The following is a 25,654-nucleotide window of genomic DNA, read 5'->3' on the forward strand; positions in this document are numbered from 1 at the left end:
CTACATGACCCAGCTATACCACTCTTCAGTATCTTTCTAAAATAATTGAAGTTAGAATATTATACTGATACCTGGAAACCCTTCTACTTCTGGGCTACACTCCCAGACCTATTTTATACTTTTTAAAATTTGGAAACAGGGTCTCTTAAGCCAGCGCGGCTGGCTTCGAATCTGCATGATCCTCCTGTCTCGCTTCCCAAGGGCGGGATTACAAGCTTGCGCCACCACGCCTGGCTAAAAACAAGAGTTTTACTCGGCTACGAAGGACAAAATTGTGTTTGCAGAAAAATGGGTAGAATTAGAGAACATTGTCCTAAGATCAGTTTGTCTCAGAAAATCAAAGGTTGTGTGTTTTCTCTCATATGTCGAAGCTAAAGAGAAAATAGGAAAGAAAAGGAACTTCATGAGAATAAGGAATGAGAGCAGTAGAAGATCGGAAGGTGAACAAGCAATAAGAAGGGGAGTGGAGAAAGTTTTGAAGAGGAAACAGACTGAACAATGCTATGTCTACATTTAAAGGTTATATTAATAACCTTACTAACATATATGGGAAGGGAGTAGGAGTAGGAGGATTGGGTTAGATGTTATGCGCACACATAAATGTATGATTGATTTTCACTATGATATTTAATCATGTTGCACCAATAAGAAAGAGGATATAAGTATTCTAGTTCATGGTTTTTTATAATGTTATATCGTTCTAACTATCCCTATAATAAGAGAAAATGTGATGCTTTGGTTTGTTTACCAGATCTCTATTCAATTTTCATACAAGAATGGGACGAACATCTTATAATTATGGCTGATTTTGATTAAGCAATGCATTGCATATAATATAAATCCTGATTTTCAAAATAAATAGTACTGACTCAATCCAATATCTAACAATTTTATCATTAACACATTTATTGGGTATAATATTGAATACTTAAATAGTATAATCGTATTATACGTGAAACCCATATATTATTAAATCATAAACCCTAATATCACACCAGTAGCAATTAAGTTTTCACATCAGGTAATCACCCAGCTAAAATGCATAGGGTCTTTATGGAAGAAAGAGAGCAAACAGGTAGCATAGAAGAAAGTTTTAAAGAGCTTTGGAAAACAGAAAGGAAAAGTTTCCTGCAGCCAAGAAATATTAAGCCAAGGATGAGGGATGTTCTTACAGAAGATAATAAGATGCTAAATAACTTTAAGACAGCTTTTATCTCAATTATTGTAGCTAAAGATGTTAAAGATATAAAATAGTAAGAATATTCCACTCTAATAAAGGCTTCATATATACATACATATATCTATGTATATATCTCTATATCTCTGTATGTATGTATGTATGTATGTATGTATGTATGTATGTATATATACTAGTGTTCTTTAAGTTAGGACACTAATAATTATGGGTTTAAGATTTGGTCATTTAGCTGGGCATAGTGGTGCACGCTTGTAATCCCAGCATTCGCGAGGCTGAGACCGGAAGATCGCGGTCTGCGGACAGCCTCAGCTACTTAGTGACGCCCTCTGCAAGTCAGTGAGACCTGGTTTCAAAATAACGAATAAAAATAGGGCAGAAGCTGTAGCTTGGAGGTAGAATGCCCCTGGGTTCCATCCCCAGACCCACAAAAAAAAAAAAAAAAAGATTTGGTCATTTTATGAGAAAATCTATGGTTATCAGAAATTTATTTTCACAAATAAAAATAAATCAAGGAGGAGAACATCTGAATTTTTTTTGTTTTAATCAGTAAAATTGGGATCTTAGCATTATTTGGAAAACAAAAGTAAGATTCATAGTGAAATGAAAGAGGCATCATTAAGGTTTATCTAAAAAATTATTGGATTAAAATTTATTCTTTATAAACTCAAGTACAGTACTATTTCTTCAGTCAGCCAGGGATTAAGAAATATGAAAAATAAGAATATAATACTTATTATAAAAATTAGATAATTAAAAATTCAGATATATTTAACTTATTTCTTTATCTATATTGGTAGATTTTCTTTAAGGTTCCTTTAGCCTGCATTAGAGTTGAATAGGAATTAAAAATCATGAAGTTCACAGCCAGCATTTTGTGAACTTTCACTTGTTTTCCACATTGGAGGTCTTGGAGGGAATGAAGTTGTTATGATCAGCTATATACTGTTCAGCTCGTGTATTAATGTTCAATGTTGATATAACTAAGTCACGAGGGTAGTAATAGCATCAGGAGATAAATTCATTTTAATGGGTGGTAACCAAGGCAGGTGGGATGTGTCTGGCAAAGGTGGGTCCCTGGACATGTGGTCTTAGGGATTGTGCTTTTGTTTGTGTGTGGTACTGAGGAATGAACCCTGGGCCATCTACCTCTGGTCTACATTCCCATTCTTATTTTATTTTTATTTTGAAACAAGTTCTTGCTAGGTTGATGAGTATCTCACTTCTTGCTGAGACTGTCTTCAAACATGTGATCCTCCTGTCTCAGCCTCCCAAGTACTGGGATTATAGGCATGTGCCACCATCCCTGGTTGTGCTTTTGTTTTTAAATTCCTTTATGTGCTGTTGCTTTTGGCCTACATGATGTGCAAACTAATCCCTTGCTCGCGCCCTATCTCTGCTTCTTCTCCTCATTCCCTGATATCTGCAGATCTTGGCCTCAAATGGACTAAATTTGAAATCTCCAGAAACTGTGAGCAAATAAATCTTCTTTACTCTGTGTTGTGTGGTCAGATTTTTTTTGGATTGTAGCAGTAAGAATGTTGATTAAATCAGAAGTCTTATTTTTTAAACATTTATTTTTCTTTAATTAATTTTTGTGTGTGTGTGTCTGGGGATGGAACCTAGGGGTATTCGACCTCTGAGCTAAACCCCCTGTCCTATTTTGTTTAATTCTTTATCTTTGAAACAGGGTCTCACTAAGCTGTGCAAGGCCTCACTAAGTAGTTGAGGATGTTCATGAACTGCAATCCTCTGGTCTCAGCCTCCTGAATGCTGGGATTACAAGAGTGTACCACTATACCCAACATTTTTAAATATTTAAATAAATTTATTATTAATTCTTTCCTGTTTCATACATTAGACAGTACCACATACTTTATGCAAAACTTAGAAATAAAACAAGTTATTAATGTGTAAAAATTTCTAAATAAAGGAGCCAAGGAAATATTAAGTATGATCTGGTTATTTAAAAAGATATTTATTTATTCAATAAACTCTTTTGAGTACCCATTCGCATACAAAGCCTTATAGTAAGTGCTAAGGGAGTAGACGGGTATGTATAACTTGATATTCATATAAATGATCAGGTGTTTTCTTTAGTGTAGTTATTTGAGAATAATTATCATTAGACAAGGCTTATTGGTAGAATGAGTTGTGTTACAGAAGATCCAAACAGACTTGCTTTCAGAAGTGTGGGACTACAATTCAGGTACTAGGGAGGAGATAGGGCTCATTGGAAAGTATAAATCTCCAGACACTGATTCATCAGAATCATAGGGCCATCAGCAGAATTCCTTTCATTCTGATTTACAGAATTACTGAGGATATTTTTATATCACTCTTTGATAGGACCAAAGGAATTACATAATTTGTAATAATCCCAGGTATGGTCAATTTTAAGTATTAGGAAGTACATGATAGCTACACAAGTGCTAGGAGGAGGAGGAAGAAGAGAAGGGGAGAGAGAGAGAGAGAGAGAGAGAGAGAGAGAGAGAGAGAGAGAGAGAGAGAGAAAGAGAGAGTCTAGCTATACTTTAAAGCCCAGGGAATAACAAATCTTAAGAAACTATCAAAGCTCACTAAAGAGATCCACATCTTACTTCTTCCTAGGATCCATGAATATGTTACCTTATATGCAAGGTGGTCTGGGGTAATCACCAGGGTCCAGGTGCGTGGGAGAGGGAGACAGAGTGAGCTCACCAGAGCAATAGCAGGGTGAGAAGAGCCTGACTTACAGTTGTTTCCTTCAAAGATAGAAGAAGGGGTTGTCAAACCAAATGGTATGTGTGCCTGGAGAAGCTGGAAAAGGCAACAATCAGATCCTTCCCAAGAGCCTGCAGAAGAAATGTAGCCTTGTGAACACCTGGATTTCAGCCCACTATGATCTATCTTGAACCTTTGATTTCCAGCACTCTAAGAATAAATTTGGAGCTGGACATGGTGGTATGTGTCTGTAATCCCAGTTATTGGGAGGCTGAGGCAAGAGGATAGTAGGTTTGAGGCCACTGTGTGGTAACTTAGATACGGTTTCAAAATAAAAGATTATAAAGGGTTAGGTGGGGAGCGGTATAGCCAGGGATAGAACATACCTGAATAAATTTGGGTTGTCATCAGGCTAGTGCTGCTTGTTATGCTGCTTGTTATAGCAACAGTAGGTTACTACCACCACAGAAATCAAACTCCTTATTTTTTTGAAATCTAAAAAGAGACATCTAATACTACCCAATGACAATTAAAAAAATCTCATCACAAGCTAGGTGATGTGGCTCAGGCCTGTAATCCTAGTACTTTGGAGGCTAAAACAGAAGGATTTCAGGTTGGCAACCAGCCTTGGCAACTTAACAGGACTGTCAGCAACCTAGTGAGACTCTGTTTCAAAAAATAAAAAAAAAATAAAAAGGGCTGGGGGTGTAGCTCAGAAGTAGAATGCCTCTGGCTTTAATCCCCAAGAAAACACACACACACACACACACACACACACACACACACACACACACGTCTTATTGCAAAATTTAAATGGTATAATGTATTTAGCACAAGGCTAGGCAAGTGTGAAATGTTCAGTCATACAGTTACTATAATGCTGCTCATTACGTTGAAAGGAGAGTGAAAATCACTTTTTTTCAGTATCATCCTGTAATTTGTGGAGATAATTCTTACCTACATTGAGGCTGTGTGCTGTTGTATTGGACAATCAAGCCACCGTTTACAAATCATTTCCGATAGCATTTAACAGAGTTCCGCATCAGAAGCAAATGTCTAAGGTGCAGAGTTGTGAAATAGAACAGAAGTTGACAGCTTAGACTGAAAACTGGCTAAGGGCAGAAGTTAAGGGTAGAAGTAAATGGAAAAAATCTCAAGCAGGATGAAGAATACCTTAGGGAAGAAGATTGGAAAAAAAGTATCTGAAACAGCAAGTGTTTGTGTTCTGTCTGGCCCTGTTTATTTGATGCACAAGACAGTCCTATGAAGTAGGCATTTCACTATTCCCATTTTGTATGTGAGGTCACCGAGGCACTTAATTTGCCCAAGTCACGTAACAAGTAAGAAACAAAGCTGTAATTTCAGCAGGGACAGTCTGGATCTAGAGTCCATGATCTTTACCTTTTTGATTCTGATGAAATTGCAATATCTAAATTATATTTTCCAGTTTTGTACTCTATAGAACTTTTAGCCTAGATATGTTATTAATTTAAAAAAAAAACAGAAAATTTGGAGTTAGGGACAATTTAGTTAAAAATAACTTTCAAACAATTTTTTCTATATGTGATTGCCATCCATTTGAATATTTGGGGAAAATGCTAATATTGTGAGTACTGGCCCTGATATGATAGTCAGAACTCAAATTCTTAGGTCCTCTCATTGTTGGATTACAGGCTCATGACTTCAGTGGGCCAAAGGGTTGTATATTCAACCCTTTGCTTTAATTTGAAGAAAACAAACATTGCATGAAACTTTGGTCTTTCTCATGTCTAGCGTTGGTTGCTAGACCAACTTTGATGCCACAACGGAATCATCACTAGAAGCTGTAATACGGTAAGAAGCAAATCCCATGTCTATATTTGGTGGTAGTGGCTGAAGTACTAGCTACACATTCTCATAGTTTTGCCACCATGACTTTTGCCTTTTATTATTCCTAGAAGCTTGTCTCAACTCTATTTCTTTAGCCCTGCCAACAATTCTATGAATTACCTAATATCCAATAAATTCCTTCTCTGCTTAATTTAGTAAAAAAAGGATTCTGATTTTTGCAGGTAAGAACTCTGTCTGATGTGAGAATAGTATAAAATTAATTTTTAAAAAGTGACTAAAATAAATATTACAGGATTAATATATTATCAAATAATAAAAAGGAAAGTATAAGTTAATTCATCTATCAAATTTTTCATTCTTTTTTTGCTATAATAGGGATGAAACCCAGGGGCATTCTACCTCCGAGCTACACCCCCTGCCCTATTTTTTATTCTTTATTTTGAAACAGGGTCTCACTGAGTTTCAAAAGGCCTCACTAAGTAGTAGCTGAGGCTGTCTGCGAACAGCCATATTCCTCTCTCAGCCTCCTAAATGCTGAAATTACAAGCATGCAGCACCATGTCCAGCTAAATTTTTATGGGTTTGTAAATGTTAACCAATATATGGTACAGTAAAGAGCAATAGGTTTTACTATGTTTATGCAGTATCTGAAAAACATAAAAGTATATTTTTATATTGATCTTGAAAGTAAATTTATGTACAGTTTTCAGTGGTTGTCTTATGTATTATACTATTTATATACATCACCATATACTTATTTTTGACATTTTACCAGTTTTAATGAAAGGTAAAATTTCACCTTTTATCTTCTCCATCAAATAATAATTATTATTTTTCTCTTTAAAAAAATTTTTTTATTGGTGCACTGTATTCATACATCGTAATGGGGTAAAAAAAACTTCTGTAGACATATATGCACATATCGCCCAGTTAGCACCTACCCAATCCCCACCCCATTCCCTCCCCATCCCTCCTTCCCATTCTTGGCTTAGTGGTTGACATCTAGTATTATAGCAATTTATCCAAAATTAACAATGATAATCTCATATAACAGATTCATTTGTCTGATATCAAGCTTTTGATCATTTAGATATAACATTTCAATATTTCTTTTTGTTTTCTTTCTTACCAGAGGACATTTTTTCCCTCTTTTAAAGGTGAAACTATCATACATTTATTTATTTATTTTTCAGAAAAAAATCTATACTAACATGAAATATGAACTCTAAATACCCGAAACAATCTCGAAAAAGAACAAAGCTAGAAGATGTACATTTTCTGATTTCAAACCTTATAAAGCTACAATAATTGAAACAGTATAGTACTGCTATAAAGGCAGATATATAAACCAGTGGAGTAAAATAAAAATCCTAGAAATAAATTCTTCCATATATGGTCAAGTTATATTTGATAAAGTTTCCAAGAACATTTGGTAAGGAAAATAATGATCCTTTCACTAAATATTGTTGAAAAATAATAATTACATGAAAAAGAATAAAGTTGAACCCTTACTTAAAACCATATACAAATATTAACTCAAAATAGATAAAAGACCTAAATGTAAATCTTAAGACTATAAACTTTTAGAAGAAAACCCGGGTCATAAAACTTTACAACATTAAAATTGGCAGTTATTTCTTGGATATGATTTCAAAGGCACAGGCAACAAAATAAACAAACTTCCTAAAAAATAAAAAATATTGTATATCCAAAGACAATGTAAACAGAGTTAAAAGTTACTTATAGAATAAAATATTTCCAAATGCTATATCTGAAGGCATATTAATATTCCAAATAGAAATCCTAAAAATTAGCAACAATAAAAGCAAACAATACAATTTAGAAATCGGTAAAAGACTAAAATAAATAATAAATCTCCAAAGATAACTAATCTTAGTTGTCTGTTGGATGGAAAATCTTGTTTCTCTGGTTCTGGTGTGTATGACCTATTTCTTCTTTGCAGTTAATCTCTTTGAGTATTTTCTCTAGCGCTGGTTTTGAAGACATAAATTCCTTCAGTTTCTGTTTGTCATAGAAGCTTCTTATTTCCCCAACTAATTTGATAAAAAGCTTTGCTGGGTAGGAAATTTTTGGCTGGATGTTGTTTTCTTTCAGAGTTTGGAATATGTTACTCCAAGCCCTTCTGGCCCACATGACTTGGTTTGGGAAGTCTGGAGTGATTCTAATTTGTTTGCCTCTGAATGTCACTTGGCTTTTTGTTTTTGTTATCTTTAAGATTCTCTGCTTGGCTTCCACATTGGTCATTTTGACAGTTATGTAGCATGGGGAAGCTCTTCTCTGATCCTGTCTATAGAGAGTTCTATAAATTTCCTGGACCTGTGTATCGACCTCTTGCTCTGTTTGGAAAATTTTCTGCTATTACTTCCTTGAAGAGATTGTTGATCCCTTTGGTTTCACTTTCTTTTCCCTCCTCTATTCCAATTATTCTTAGGTTAGCTCTCTTAAAATGGGCCCATATTTCTTCAATGTCAGATTCCTGCTGTCTGATTTTTTTTCTAGAAATTATGCATTCATTTTTGGAGTGATCATCTTCTAGGAGCGAGATTCTATTCTCCATGTGGTCTAATTGATTGTTTATACTTTGAATTGAGGTCTTTACCTCGATGATTGCATCCTTTATTTCTTTTGGACTCTCTCTAAATTCTTTTCGAAGGTCCTGTATTATTTCTACAGTTATATTCCTGATTTGATCTTCTGGAGATCTCTGAATTTCTGTGTTATCAGGTTCTGATGATATGGAGTTGTGGGCATTCATTGCTCTATTGTTCCTCTTTCCCATGATTTCAAAATTTTGTGCCTTCCCTGGGACACTACGACTTCACTTAGGGTGCTCTGTATCTCTACTCTGTGGTAATCTCAGCCACCACTATCTCCAAGGAGATTATCAAAGCTGCACAAGTCCCTGGGAGTGCAGTACAAGGAATTCTCTTTTAGGGGCCGCAATTTTACTCACGGATATTGTGCGCACTGATCAGGAGCTGTCGCGGGGCGTGGTGAACTCACTGTCGCTGCTGGCAATATGGCGCCACTGACATGCCCTTGGCCGTGAGGCTGGAGCTGCTGGCAATATGGCGTCGTTGGCGTATTTCTTTTCTGGTTTTGAGCTCCTTTCTGAGTTCCTGGAAGGTGTGATGAGCTTGACCACTGGGAGTTTTAGATTTTCTTTGCACTGAAAGAACTGCTGAATTACATCCGAATGATCCGCAGCTGCTCACTTCATCTCCTTGTTTACCTTTCCTCTCTGGAGCCTGGTGCTGTGAGGGAAGATAGCGCAGGCGTGGTTCCGCTGCCGCATTGCAGGCTTGATTTCTTTTCTGGTCTCTGGTTGTTCTTCTAGTCTTTTTTTCCTCTGTCCCTTGTGTTTACATTTTCTTCTCTCTGTTGCTAGTGTTTTCTGGCTATGAAAAGTGCTGTTTTTGTGGCAATAGAGATCGAGTGTTAGCAGGACTTGTAAATGCTGCTTTTCTCAATCGCCATCTTCCTGGAAGTCTCCTCAAATAATTATTTGTACTATTTCCTTTACATACATTGTGCACCACATCAGATAGCATTATATTTTGGTTTTAGGTATAGACAGCTTTCTGTGAATAAGATTTTTTCCTGGGGCTTAAGACAATGCTTTGCAGATATTACTCTTTGAGGAGCATTGAACCTGTTTCTTCTCAGACGTTCTGCCTGGCTTCTGGTTTACACATCTCTTTTGATTGTGAGGCTGCAGGCTTTCTAGGTTATAATGAGTTGAAAGAGGATGGCAGGACAGAGTCAAGTTACAAATTTACAAACCCTGCTACTCTTACTTGTAGGACAAGTAGCAGCCTGGACCACAGATTTTTTTTTTTTTTGGTACTGGGGATAGAACCCAGGGGTATTCTACCTTCAAGCTACACTCCCAGCCCTATGTTTTTATTCTTTAATTTGAAACAGGGTCTCACTGAGTTGCAAAGGGCCTCACTAAGTAGGCGAGGCTGTCCACGAACTGCAATCCTCCTGTCTCAGCCTCTCAAATGCTGGGATTACAAGCATGTGCCCCCACACCTGGATAATTAAAAAAAATTTCTACTATTTTCCCATAAGTACCTAAGCTTTAGCTAACTTAAACTGCCTTTCATTTCTTAAATCTTTCTAGTTTACCTTGTTTTTTGATTATGGTGTTTTTCTATTTGAGATATATAATTTGCATTGATAGAACTTGGCCATCAATCCTTCAGAAGAAATGTAAAGCATTTTATCTTTTTGCAGAAAATGACAAAAATTTATTAAAAAAGTTTTTCTCTAAATAATCACAATACACTTTGAACTCTAGTCATTGACAGAGCTGTTTCCTACAATGGAAAAATTCCTGATTTATTATTGTTTTGGTGAGTCATTTGTATGCCATGGATCACTGCTGATCATGGCAATTTTAAAGAAAAAAGAACTTGCTTTTCAAAATAATATTTTATATTCCATTTATAATTCTCCAAAGCTAATTATATCAATTCTATAGTTTGTTTTTGTGTGTACATTACTAGATTATGCTAGAGAAATATTCTTAGTAAATGACTGTCTTTAACTGTCATAATAATTTCTCTAGTCATGGAAAATTCTTAATTTCTCTTGTCATAGAAAATCCTTGATATTCATGAAATGATGTCCTTATGATATATTCAATAGTCCTTAGTATATAAAACATTTGTCTCTTTTTTCATTATTGTTATTCTATCATTATTTCTCCTCCTCCTCCTCCTCCTCCTCCTCCTCCTCCTCCTCCTCCTCCTCCTCCTCCTTCCTTCCTCCTCCTCCTCTTCTTCTTCTTCTTCTTCTTCTTCTTCTTCTTCTTCTTCTTCTTCTTCTTCTTCTTCTTCTTCTTCTTGGTGGTACTGGGGTTCCTGGAAACTCTTCTACCTCCGGGCTACACTCCGAGACCTATATTATATATTTTTTAAATTTGGAAACAGGTCTCTTAAGCCAGCAAGGCTGGCTTTGAACCTGCATGATCCTTCTGTCTCTGCCTTTCAAGTGTGGGGATAACAAGCGAGCGCCACCACGCCCGGCCTTCTATCATTACTTCTCAAAAACTTAGTTTTAAATTTTCAAGAAATTCATTGTCAACTTCTTTAAACACATTTTCTAAAGTGACAATGAGATATTTTCTAAGTTTTTCACTTTACATGGTAATTTTCTCTAAATTCTTTTCTACTAACAATGTGCAGAATATTTGTTATTAGGAAGGTAGCCATTAGGAGAATAGAGAAATAAAACATCTTTATCTGTCATGGGGGGACATCACTTCCTTTCTCTATCTTACTGAACTCTATAGAGTTTCTTGTTTTTAAACATCTTCATCACAAACTGATATTTTATAGAGCAGGATTTAGTGTCATGCATTTTGTTTGTTTGTTTTGTGGTGCATTAGTCATTTAGGTGTAAATAGAATACCACACACTGGGGGGCTTATAAATAAGAGAAATCAGTTTCTCATGGTAGTGGAGCTTGGGAGGCCCAATATCAAGGCTCTGGCAGATTCTGTATCTGGTAAGAGCCTGTTTTTCTGATTCATAGTTGCATTTCTTATAATATTATCATTTGGTAAGAGGGGCAAGGGAGTTCTCTGAGGCCTCTTTATAAAAGTACAATCCTATTCATGAAGGTTCCATCTCTACAGCCTAATAACTTCCCAAAGACCCTACTTCCTAATACTACCACCTTGGGTGTTAGCTCCAAATAAATTTTGGAGCCCCTATATGCTCAGTCTATAGCATGTGGGTTCTACCTGTCAGGATGGGAGAGATTATTCTGTGAAAGTAAACAATTTAATATCTCAGATTACAGCAGTAGAGCTTGCTTTCTACTCATTTGACAGTAGCCCAATAGCTCAACAGTGGGAGGCTCCAACATAACCCAGTTCCATAGTCTCAGGTCAGAGGAAAGAGGATGCCCTTTCAAAGATCCCTCACAGAAGTGACACATGCCATTTCTGCTTACATTTTATTTGCCAGAGTAAGTCACAAGGACTCCATAAACTCAACAGGGCAGGCTCCAAACAGGGATGGAGATATAATCCTTCCTCAGGAGGAGAAACCAAATAGTGAATGATAATTGCTGACCACATCCTTGGAACAGATAAGATCCTGGAGGAATACTTGTAGATACAAAAATAAGACAAATGTGATATAAAATTTTAAAGAAATATTTCATGGAAAATACAGATTGGTTCAGTTGAAGAACTACTAAAAAGGGTGAGAGTTTGGGATAAGTGGGACTTATATTTTAGTCTGGGGCTTGGGAGGGATGGAATTTGGTAAATGGGTTTAGAAAACTTTTGTAGAACTCTGGAACTAAGAAATTATACTTAAGCTCAGTTTAAAAGATAGTAGTCAAGACAAATAGCAGTTAGTTAATTAGGCCAGTTAGTTAAATGATTGCTCTTTGGAGTGATGACAATGAATATTTCTTAGATTTATGCAGATATTTTTAAGCCAAATCACTAATTTTCTTCCTATAGTACATGTAAGTATTCTGTAACGTAAAAACTAAAATTCAGCTGAGAATGTTGGCACACACCTGTAATCTCAATTCTTGAGGGGCTGAGATAAGAGGATTTCAGGTTTGAGGTCAGCCTCGGCAATATTAAGAGGCTCTCGGTAACCCAGTGAGACCCTTTTTCCAAATAAGAAATAAAAACTTGGGCTGGGGGTGTAACTTGGAAGTAGAATGCCTCGGTTCAATACCCAATGCCACAAAAACAAAGCTCAAAAAACCAAAAGTCTTGATAACTAATAGGAACATTGTAAATTTACCCTTTATGAAAATGTTCCTAAATACCAAAATAGTGAATTTGCAACCACGTCTCTTTTGCTTATAATTTTAAAAGCTTTTTATGTGATGACAATCATTGTCAATGAAATGTTGTAACTTTCTTTAAAAACATTATATATATTCATTACTGTTTATTTTTATTGGGCTTCTACTATGTTTTATAAGCTGTTTATTATCTTTAATTTTCACAAAATCTCTGTAAAATATTAGCCCCTTTTAGTGAGATTAGAAATGTTAAATAATATTTCCTAGATTTTCTAGCCAAGAAGTACATTCTTGAAATTGAGACTCATTATTCTGACATAAAGTTAGCCTTTGATCCTCTCTCTACCATACATATCTTTCTACTAAACTCTACAAAAACTTAGGTGCTACCTCTTTGCATACTGTGATTTTGAAGTTGATGTTGCTGGCAGTACAATTAATCGACACTCACCAGATAGAATTTGTTCCATAAAGGATGTGAAGGTTGGATGTCTTGCGGTCTTTCCTGTTTGTCTTACATACTGCAATCCTATGCCGGGGGTAACTGTTTCCTGACACAGATTTTTTTTTTTTTTTTTTTTTTTTTGTACTGAGGATGGAACCCAGGGGCATTCTACCTCTGAGATATACCCCCACCCCAAGTTTTTATTCTTTATTTTGAAACAGGGTCTCACTGAGTTGCAAAGGGCCTCTGAGACTGCAATAATTTCTTTTCTTTTCTTTTTTTTTGTGGCACTGGGGTTCCTGGAAGCCCTTCTACCTCGGGGCTGCACTCCCAGACCTATTTTGTATTTTTTTATTTGGAAACAGGGTCTCATAAGCCAGCAAGGCTGGCTTCGAACCAGTGCGATCCTCCTGTCTCCGCCTCCCAAGTGCGGGGATTACAAGCATGTGCCACCACGCCCGGCTGCAATAAATTTTTAACAAAATTTATACTAGTGCAGAGTTTGCAAGGGAAAGTTTTGCCAAAAGATATATCAAGGTGCATAAATTTAAATTTAAAAGAACCAGTCCTAATCTATTTTAATAAGTTTTTGGAGTTATAAATTAACATATATGTGTCTCTTCCATTACCTTTTTATTTTGCTGTTCTAGCTAATTTCACATTGTGAGAGATTTTGTACAAAACAAATATGCTTTACCACTCTAGAGATGAGAGAACTGAGAAATGTTAAGGTTAAATGGCTACGTGGTTTCTAATAAAACCTGTTATTTTATCTTCTTCATATGCCTAGGTTGCATTTTCTCTTTGTTATCTACTTGTATTTTTTGGAAAAATAAACTCTTGGCTAAGCATGTGGCATTACAACATATTTAAAAACCTCAGATCTGAAAGATACCAAGAAAATAAGCAGCCGAGTGAATATAGGTATTTGCAATGAACATATTCAACAAAGGACCAAAATCCAAAATACTTACTAAGTTCCTGTAAATCAATACATAAAGATGAAGAATAGAAAAATGGGGAAAATTTTGAACAGTTACTCCACAAAAGAAGTTATCTAATATACCACCTTTATCTTACTAACTTTTAGAAAAATACAGGTGTATTTTTATGTATCACATTATATCTAGCAGTATGGCTACATTTGAAAACAAGACAGCAAAGAAAAAGCCCACACCTGATAACAGGTCATAATCTGGATTATGATATGCTGATAGCAAGTATGTAACATAGTTTGACTACTGAGAAAAATTCTGCATCAACACTTACTAAAATTGAATATTGAACACAGATAATTCCAGTCTCAGGCATGTGGTCATGAGATAGGAATAGATCAATTTACCCAAAGACATGTAGACTGTTCATGGCAGCATTCATAACGATAATGATAAAAGGACCCAAGTGCCCGTCAGCCACAGGATAGGTGGGCAAATTGTGACCCATTAACCCTGTACCCCAGTGAGAGTGAACACATCACCACTGTGGACAGCAACTGGGGTGAGTCTCACAGATACAACATTGAGGGAAAAAGCCAACTGCAGAAGAGCACACACTAGCCGGGCGTGGTGGTGCACGCTTGTAATCCCAGCATTTGGGAGGCTGAGACCAGAGGATCACAGTTCGCAGCCAGCCTCAGCTACTTAGTGAGGCCCTCTGCAACTCAGTGAGACTGGTTTCAAAATAAAGAATAAAAAATAGGGCAGGGGGTGTAGCTTGGGGGTCAAATGTCTCTGGTTCTATCCCCAGACCCACAAAAAAAAAAGCACACAGTGTGTAGTTCCATTTACATGAAGTTTTCAAAGTAGGAAAAAAAAGTAGTTTTTGAGGTCAGAATGATCGTTACCCTGAGAAATACAAAATTGTAGGGAAAAATTTAAAATAGGATGGGATGCTAGTTAATATTACACTTGTTAACTTGAATTAAAGTTAATAGTTGTATTTACTCTGTGAAGACTCATGAAACTGTATACTTAGTATTTGGGTACCTTTTAATGTTATACTTCAATAGAAAGTATTTTTAAAATCTCAAAATACATACAAATGCAAACACATGCACCACATAAAAATTCCTCTCCCCCTGGATGAGTTATTTTCAAGGAACTAAATAGGTTGAGGTTGGCCAGGTAAAACTTTTAATTAGAAATTAATACTGAGCCAGATGTAAATACTTCTATATCACACCTTTGAGCTATTCTTTATTACTATGATTAATTGAGAATTGTTTAGCTATAGTTTGTTGTTGGAGAGATTTCCCAATTAATATTTCCATCCAGTAGGAAGAACTAATTTTCCTTGTATTAAAATACTGAGCCCAAGAATTTCTAACCTGTCTTATTAGATTATTCTTTATCCACGTTGTCCTATATTTCCCTTTCTCATCATCTCTCTTTTTTATCTACTGCACGAAAACATTTCTGTTAACTTAATGGGTTTCAGACCTTTTAAAAAAATTCAGATCCATCTGATATTTATCTTGATTTGGATGTCATTCAGAGTGTTAGAAATGAAAGAGATTTTCTATATGCCTCTCTAATATCTGGTATCTGTCACTGCCACTAGACTAGTGTGCCCTTGGTTTTCTCTTCCTTTTGATGAGAGTTTCACGAAAATAATATGAGATGTGAAAATGTGTATTTTTAAAAATTAATTTCAGTGATTAAGTCAGCCTGTTAGGTTTAGAGACCAGGTTTATTTACCTAAATAGGAGTAATAGCCTGGCATAATTTTAACTATGATGTTTTTAATGTAACCATTAAAAAAGCGATACAGGTGGTAATTAAAGGAACCCATTTGTGATCTACATATTCATGCAAAATAGAATTCCGGAATCAAACTACTACCCAGATGGGGTCTTCAAAGACTATTTTTTTTGCTTTAGTGTATCTAGAGCATTCAAATATGCATGAAAACTTTTATATTGGTTTTTACTGATCATCAAAGAGATCATCTGAGTGGAAAGGGAAATTTTTCTTTTCTCTCTTTTTGGCAGGTGACTGAAGTGAAATATTATTGGTAAGTAGAGTATATACTCTACCCAGACATTAGTCATTTTCATTTTCTTCTTATACCCCACACCTTTCCCCAGCATAAGCATAGAGGAAGGTCGCTGTCTCAAGCCCTCACCCAGGTGGCTGTACTATGCTGACACTTCATGCCGAGCTCACCTCTCCTGTAGGCCTCTGGTCACCTGGATCTTTAGTTCAAAGTATCAGTTATTCAAGGAGTGTTTATCTCACCCTTACCTAAAAATTTGGCTGTAAGGAATTTTGTGCTCCTTAATATGTTTAACCTGACTTAAAACCCCACAGTGTATATGTTTATGTAAACGTCACATGGTGCCCCATTAATATGTACAATTTTTTTTGTTTTCATTTATCAGTTTCAAAATACACTTAATTAGCGAAGCATTAAGCCACTTGACCCTGAATCTCATCAAACTCCTATATCTACAAATTTATGGGAAATATTGACAATGCAGGGAGATGACTTAAATAAGATTATAAATATATAAACATTTAACTTCTTAAAATGGGGAATTTTACTGGCTGAATGACACACACAAAAATAACATGGATGGAAAAAAAGAGGGAAGACTTTTATCTAGGTAAGAAGCCATAAGCCATGCAGCATGCATGAATTACAAAACTTGATCCTCTTGAATTGTCAAGAAATAAACTTCGGAGGCAATCATAATTAAATAATCACAGAAATGAGATGATATTAATGATGTAATGTTAATTTCTGGGGGATTTGATAATGATCCTGTGGTTGTGTTTATAAAGGCTTCTTTATCTGTTAATGATCTATACTGAGGTATTTACAGTTCAAATGGAACTTTCTGCAAAACATTTTGACAAAATAATGAAGAAAGTAATGAATTAAAATAGAGGAGGAGTAAATTAATAACATTGATCTGGGCAATGGGTTCAAGAAGGTCCACTGATACTTTTTTCTATCTTTATACATGTTTGATATAAAAATTGCAATAGAACATATTTATAAAGGTTTTCATGCTCCTTGCCTTTCATGCAGGCCTCTCCCTTTCCTCTGGCTTTCAAGTTTCTAATCTCTGTTTCTGAGGACTTTTCTTCTGCTTTAGGATGTTCCAACCACACCTTTCATTTCTTTAAGGTAGAACAACTCAGATGGGTCTTTGGTCTATTTCTCCGACTTTTCCACACTCGGTCATGAGAGCCTCAGCATTGCAACCCAAGTGGCCTGTCCAGGTACTTTGCTCAACAAACAGCCAGCTACTCCAGAGAGAAATGTGCTCGGTCCTTAGAACATACATGATCGCAGTCAGTTCTATTTTTTCCCCTTTGCTGTTACAAATATGTGAGCAGAACACTAAATGTCACAGAAGACTTTGCCATTCTCTTCTCGGGTTCACTGATGGCTCCAGCCAGACATCCTGCCACGTCTCGACTAGACGACCTTTTATTCCATTACACATTTGTCTACACGCAGCTTCTAGGAGTTGTGACTGACAACTGTTAGAAGGTGCTGCCTTCCATCACCTATTAGTGCCAAGAAGCAGAAGCAGAAAACAGAGAAATGATCATAAATGTTTTGAGGAATAAAAAATAATCAACTAAGTGGTAAATTTGAAATCAATGAATAAGATTTTATTTATATAAACTATAGAATTATTTAATTAGTATTGTGTTTAACTTTCGAATGGCATTTAAACTTGGCACATATTGTAAATCAATGATTGTCAGTGGTTAAATTGAATGAACTTCAGGTTCTCACATGTATGTAAGTGTGCAGAGGGTGTGTGTGTGCATGCGTGTATGTGTGTATGTTTAGGTATGTATGTGTTTGGAAAAAGCCTTCCTCTACTTTTTTCAAGCAGACACAATTTAATACAATTCCACTACCTGTGATAAGCAAACAGTACAAAGTGGTTAGCTATGCAATCAACTTCTTTTATAATTGGGTTCAATCAATCAACTTGACAATTTTGGTGCATTATAGTAATATTGTTTTTGTGCTAGATTTAATGTTTTTAATTATATATTGAAAGTATAACCTTAATTAGCTCTTCTTAGCCTTTAAATATGTAATAAAATCTAACAAACAAAAACAAAGAAAAACAATTAAGCAATCTTGCACTTTTTATCAGTTTCCTCCATAATTAAATATGAATTTTTACTTATTTTTCTTTAAATAGGCAATACATGCACACAACAAAGTTCAAAAGATATTAAAAGGGAAAGCATAAAAAATAAGCTGGGTGTGATGGCACATGCCTGTAATCCCAGTACTTGGGAGGCTAAAACAGAAAGATTGCAGGTTCAAGACCAGCCTCAGCAACCTAGTCAGACCCTGTTTCAAAACAAAAATTTAAAAAGGGCTGGGGATATAACTTGAAGGTAAAATACCTCTGAATTCAGTCTCCAGTACCACACACATATGCACACACATGTATACACAAACACACACACACCCAATTATATAACCTTTCTATTCTTTTTTCCAACCACTCAATTCCCTTTTTCAGCGGGACAAAAAATTTTAATTTTCTCCAATAAACAATTAAGCATACAAATACATCCATCTATCTATACGCTTATCTCTCTATCTTTTGTCATCTTTCTACATTTTTGTCTATTCATTATCTACCATTGTAAGATGCTCCAAAGCAGCATTTAAAAAAATTGCTCCCCAATTTTTATTGTATAGTATCAAATTTACTTAACCAATCCAGGCGTGGTGGTGCCTCACAACCAGCCTCAGCTACTTAGTGAGGCCTTCTGCAATTTAGTGAGCCTCTGTTTCAAAATAAAAGTACAAAAAAATCGGGCTAAGAGAGTCGCTCAGAGGTAGAATACCTTTGAATTAAACCACCAGTACTGCAAAAAAAAAAAAAAAATTACTTAACCAGTCTACTATTGATGGCCACTTGGGTTATTTCCAATATTTGATTATTAAAAATAACACTATAGGGAATATTTACATGTACATGTTATTTTATGTGCCAGTATGTTAGTTAAATAATTTCCTAGAGGTGGAATTGTTGAATATATCAACTAACAGGGATACTTGCAATGGAAATCTTTTTCAGAATATGTACTGTAAGTTAACAGTTTTTTTAATTTTATCTTCATGATTCTTCTAAAATTATTATTTTTTTCTAATATAAGATGAAAACATTAAGTTTGAAATGGTTAATTAACTGAGACCACACAACCACGAATTGGATCCTCTGAAGTCAGAAGCACTTTCCAACACAGTCTTTCTCGTATATAATATCCTTTGAAGACGTAGGTTGTGTAACAGTTGGCAGAATCCAGAAGGCAACTCAAGGACTATGCTTGAGATGTAGTGCAGTTTTACACATTAAAGAGGATTCTGAGCCAGACGTGGTGGCGCACGCTTGTCATCCCAGCGCTTGGGAGGCTGAGGCAGGAGGATCACACAGGTTCGTAGCCAGCCTCAGCTACTTAGTGAGGCTCTCAGCAACTTAGTGAGACTCTGTTTCCAAGTAAAATATAAAATACGTCTGGGAGTATAGCCCAAAGGTAGAAGAGCCTCTGGGTTCCACCTCTAGTACCACACACACAAAAAGAGGATTCTGTCCATTTGTCTTTATTTCTTGGCTGTACAGAAGCATAAAAGTGTGTATGTATATGTGTATGTGTGTATATGTGTGAGTGTGTGTGTATTTGATGCTAAATATGATAATCACAATATCTGGAAATTTACTCTGGGAAATTACCTCTGCCTACTCATCTGCAAAAGAAGAGACTACATTAAATTATCTCTCAGAGAGACATGCTAACTTTAAATTGTTCAATGAACATGATAGGGTATGATTGTTCCTAAATTTAAGTACCATATAAAACATTTTAAGTTTTTAACCCTTTTTATTTAATATGTGTAAACATGATCTTTTTCACTTTCTTGGAAATGCAGTTTAATTATTTCCCATTAGGATCATATCATTTTCTAGCACTGAGTATATTAAGCAACTACACAACTAAGAGGTATATTGAGAGGGAAGGTGGTATTTGGCTGTCTGAAATTGTCCGAGTATCATGGTATGCAGCACATGGTGTTGCTGTCAACGATATGCATTTCTCATGGTGGCATTTAGTTCATCACAGCATATGTGCTTTAAAAAACCTTAGTCATACATGTTCCAAGAGTTCCAAACTGAGATGTGCAAAGTACAGCTGTGCTTCCATAGATTTTTTACAAATACTGCTTCCAATTTGTCTTCTATCTGATTTTTCCCCTTCAAATTGGGGCTTTAAAAATAAATACTTGTTTTGGAAGAAAGGTAGAAGTAAAAGTCAAAATGCTTCTTTTTTGCTTGGTCTTCCTTATTTTGGAACTCTTGTTAGAAGCATTTACAGAAAAGGAAAGCTAATCATTTAATCCTTTCCTCTCATTTGATAATGTGAAATGAAATAGCTGTGGGTTCTATAAGTTAATACTGTAATTTTTTATAGTAGAAAATTTTAATTTATTTTTTGTTTTAATATTATATATATTTTTACATTTTCATGTTGCCTTTTTTTTAGAAAAAAACCTGCTATATGTCTCCTCCCTCTTTTACTACCTCTTTTTTTAAAATTTATTTATTTTATTGGTGCACTGTATTCATACATCATAGTGGGATACAAACTTTTGTAGACATACATGCACACATTGCCCAGTCAGCCCCCACCCGATCCCCTCCCCATTCCCTCCCCATCCCTCCTTCCCATGCTTGGCTTAGTGGTTGACATCTAGTATTATAGCAATTTATCCAAAATTAAAAATGATAATCTCACATAACAGTTTCATTTGTTTGATACCAAGCTTTTGATGACTTAAAGATAACATTTCAATATTTCTTTTTGCTTTCTTTCTTACCAGAGAATATTTTTTTTAATTTTTTTTAGGTGAAACTATCATATATTTATATATTTATTTTTCAGAAAAAAATCTATCCTAATATGGAATATGGATTCTAGATACCCAAAACAATCTTGAAAAAGAACAAAGCTAGAAATATATATTTTCTGATTTCAAACCATATAAAGCTACAATAATTGAAACAGTGTAGTACTGTTCTAAAGGCAGATATATAAACCATTGGAGTTAAATACAAGCCTAGAGCTAAATTCTTCCCTATATTGTCAAGTTATTTTTGACAAGGTTTCCACGAACATTTGGCGGTGGAAATAATAATCTTTTAACTAAATATTGTTGAAAAATAATAATTACATGGAAAAGAATAAAATTGGACCCTTACCTAATCCCACATACAAGTATTAACTCAAAATAGATAAAAGACCTAAATATAAATCTTAAGACTATAAACTTTTAGAAGAAAATCTGGGTCATAAAACCTCACAACATTGAGATTAGCAGTGATTTCTTGGATATGATTTCAATGGCACAGGCAACAGAAGAGTATACAAACTCCCTAAAAAATAAAAAAAATATTGTATATCCAAAGACAATGTAAACAGAGTTAAAAGTTACTAATAGAATGGGACAAAATATTTCCAAATGCTATATCTGAAGGTATATTAATATTCCAACTAAAAATCCTAAAAATTAACAACAATAAAGGCAAACAATACAATTTAGAGATAGGTAAAAGACTAACATATATAATGAATCTCCACAGATAACCAATCTTAGTTGTCTGTTAGATGGAAAATCTTGTTTCTCTGGTTCTGGTGTGTGTTACCTATTTCTTCTTTGTAGTTAATCTCTTTGAGTATTTTCTCTAGCGCTGGTTTTGAAGACATAAATTCCTTCAGTTTCTGTTTGTCATGGAAGCTTCTTATTTTTCCATCTAATTTGATAGAAAGTTTTGCTGGGTAGGAAATTTTTGGCTGGAAGTTGTTTTCTTTCAGAGTTTGGAATATGTTACTCCAAGCCCTTCTGGCCCACATGACTTGGTTTGGGAAGTCTGGAGTGATTCTAATTGGTTTGCCTCTGAATGTCACTTGGCCCTTTGTTTTTGTTGCCTTTAAGATTCTCTGCTTGGCTTCCACATTGGTCATTTTGACAATTATGTGGCGTGGGGATCCTCTTCTCCGATCCTGTCTAAAGGGAGTTCTATAAGTTTCCTGGACCTGTGTATCGACCTCTTGCTCTATGTTTGGAAAATTTTCTGCTATTACTTCCTTGAAGAGATTGTTGATCCCTTTGGTTTCACTTTCTTTTCCCTCCTCTATTCCAATTATTCTTAGGTTAGCTCTCTTAAAATGGGCCCATATTTCTTCAATGTCAGATTCCTGCTGTTGGATATTTTTTTCTAGATTAGAAACTATGCGTTCATTTTTTGAATTATCATCTTCTAAGAGCGAGATTCTATTCTCCATGTGGTCTAATTGGTTGTTTGTGCTTTGAATTGAGGCCTTTTCTTCATTAATTGCATCCTTTATCTCTTTTTGGCTCTCTCTGAGTTCTTTTCGAAGCACCTCTATTATTTCTACAGTTATTTTCCTGATTTGATCTTCTAGAAATCTCTGATTTTCAGTTTTATTGGGTTCTGATGTTGTGGGGTTGTGGGCATTCATTGCTCCAGTGTTATTCCTTTTTCCCATGATTTCGGATGTTTGTGCCTTCTCTGGGTTCTTCCCTTGGGTCACTATGACTTCACTTAAGGTGCTCTGGATCTCAAGTCTGTAGTATCTCAGACCCCACTACTCCTTTACTGGGTTGTATCACAGAGTCTCTGACCCAGGGAGTCGATAGAGGCTGCTTTAAACTATGGGGGGTGCCAGGTTGCACGTTCTTCTATGGTGTGATATCTCAGCCACCACCACTCCCCCACTGGGTCAAGTCCCAGGAAGTACAGTACTGGGATTTCTCCTCTGTGGCCTGCAATTTGACTCACTGTTCTTTAGTTCGCAGATGTAGCTGTACTGGACTTGTTGAATTCGCTGCTGTTGCCGCTGGTGGCAATATGGCGCCGCTGCCACGCCCTCGGCCATGAGGCTGGCTTATTTCTTCTTGGTTTTGAATTCCACTCTGAGTTCTTGCAGTGTGTGCTGAGCTCAGCCACTGGGAGCTTTAGATGTTCCCTGCGCTGAAAAATCCCGCTTGGCTGTTCCGCAGCGGCTCACCTCAGCTTGCTGTAGCCGTCCGGCGAACTTGCCGCTGCCGCCGGCAGTATGGCGCTGCTGCCGCGTCCTTGGGCGTGAGGCCGTTGTATCTCCTCTGTGGCTCTGAGCTCTGTTCTCAGACCGCTTTCTCTCTGGAGCCTGGTGATTTTTTTGTTTCTCTGGTGATGGTGTTTTCTGGCTATGAAAGGCGCTGATTTTGTGGTAATGGAGATTGGTTGTTAGTGGGGCTCTTAAGCCCCGCTTTTCTTGGTCGCCATCTTCCCGGAAGTCCTTCATGTTGCCTTTTATTTTGCTTTACTTTTTTAACTTTAAAAATTTTTTTATTATTAGGCCAGGTGTGGTGGCGCATGCTTGTAATCCCCGCGCTTGGGAGGCGGAGACAGGAGGATCGTGCAGGTTCGAAGCCAGCCGTGCTGGCGTAAGAGACCCTGTTTCAAAAATATAAAATAGATCTGGGAGTGTAGCCCGGAGGAAGAAGGGCTTCCAGGAACCCCAGTACCACCAAAAAAAAAAAAAATATTCTTTTATTTATTCATATTTTTAAATATTTTATTGGTGCATTATATTCATACATCATATTAGGGTAAAAACTTGTAAGTACATACATATACACATCACTTAATTGTACATATTTATTTGGTTTAGCCTGATAATACATGTATACAATGTATAGTCATTAAGGTAGTTAGAATTTTCATCTTCTTAAAATTTACATCTTTGTTTATATCTTTTTGTAAAAATAAAGATTGTTTTTATTTCAAAAAAATAATTTTGAGTAAAAAACATCAGTTTTGCCACTTGCTTAGAAGTATGAGGCATTATACATACCTACTGTGCAAGCAAGTTTATTTTTTCTTTTAATTTCCTCATGTGTCTTTGGACTCTGAATAAATTCAGGTCACTGAAGAAATTATAGGAGGAGACAATAAAATCTGAGTGTCAAGTAAATAAAAACGTACCACACCCAGAAACCTAAATTAGAGTTAAAAAATAAAAAATGAAATATTTTCATTTTTCCCCTTTTGCCTGTTTGGTCTCCTTTTTATCTTCACTATTATTATTTTTATGTTTTTATTATTTCCTTTAGGTTAAACAACAATGTGTTTCTTCTGTATATTTCCAAGTGGACCTCTAGAAAGAAGAAACAAAGTGTGTGTGTGTGGAGAGAGAGAGAGAGAGAGAGAAACAACAAAATGACTTAACAAGATTCTGTTTACAACTAAACAATAAAAAGGGCTGGAGGTGCAGCTCAGAGGTAGAACACTCCTGGGTTCAACTTGCAGTACTATGCACATTTGCACACACACACACACACACACACACACACACACACACACACACACAAGCAAGCAAGCAATCAAGCAAGAAAGAAAGGAAGGAAGGAAGAAGGAAAGAAAGAAAACTAGAGTTTACTTCTCTAATCTCCTCTATATATTACATAGACATATATAATATAAATAATTATTATTATTGGTACTGAGGATTGAATCCAGAGACATTCTACCTCTGGGCTACACCCCTGGCCCTAGTTTATCTTATTTTTTGAAACAGGTCCTGCTAAGTTGCTGAGCCTGGCATTTAACCTGCAATATTAACCTGCAAAATCTAAGTGTTGGATTACATGCATGTGCCACTATGCCCAGTGAAATTTTATATTTTTAAATGTTTCTACCTTATAAATATTGTATATGTACATCCACAAAGAAAAATCAATGACGTAGGCAGACCACTGTATCCCCCACTCCCTCACCCTACGAGACTTTGTGGTAAATCTTGGACCTTAAGAAGAATCTGTAAGTTCTGAAGGTATGGAAGAGAATGTCTGGAAAGAAGAAAAGCACTTTAGGATAAGGCACAGCAGCAAAATAAAAAGGACAGAGAAAGAATTAGTGAACTTGAAGATTAAAAAAAAACAACAACTAGGCATGGTGCTGCACATGTATGATCCTAGTACTTCGGAGGCTGATATAGAAGGATCCAGATATGAGGCCAGCCTCAGCAGCTTAGTGAGATCTTGTTTCAAAATAAAAAATAAAATAGGGCTGGAAGGTGTAGCTCAGAGGCAGAATGCTCCCAAGAGTTCAATGCCTTGTATCAAAACAAACAAACAAAACAAACAAAATAAATAAATAAATAAGGTTACTCAATCTAAACTTCAGAGAGGAAAATGAAAGAGAAAAAAGTCCTCAGGTACACTGAGCTTACAACAGAGGAGCTAACCTTTGTGCTGTCAGAATGCTTGAAGGAGAGGAAGCAGAACATGAGGCCAGAAACATACTAGAAATAATAATATTTTCCCTAAGCTTGGTAAGAGATATAAAACTAAGGGAAGACACATCATAATTAAATGAAAAACCAAAGAAATAAAAACCACTTCAAATGCATAAGAGAGAAATGGGACTTCATCTGTAAGGAAAAAAAAATTGGGATGAAAAAGGATTTCTCATTAGAAACCACAGAGGCTGGAAAGAAGTGCCACATTTTTCAAGAGCTGAAAACAAAACAAAACAAAACAAAAACCCCAAATAAATAAAAAAAACCCCTTCAACCCAAACTTTCAAAATATCCTGAATGAATGAGGATAAATCAAGTCATTCTCAA

The sequence above is a fragment of the Muscardinus avellanarius genome, assembly GCF_963383645.1.
Source record: "Muscardinus avellanarius genome assembly, chromosome: 2".
Lineage (NCBI taxonomy): Eukaryota > Metazoa > Chordata > Mammalia > Rodentia > Gliridae > Muscardinus > Muscardinus avellanarius.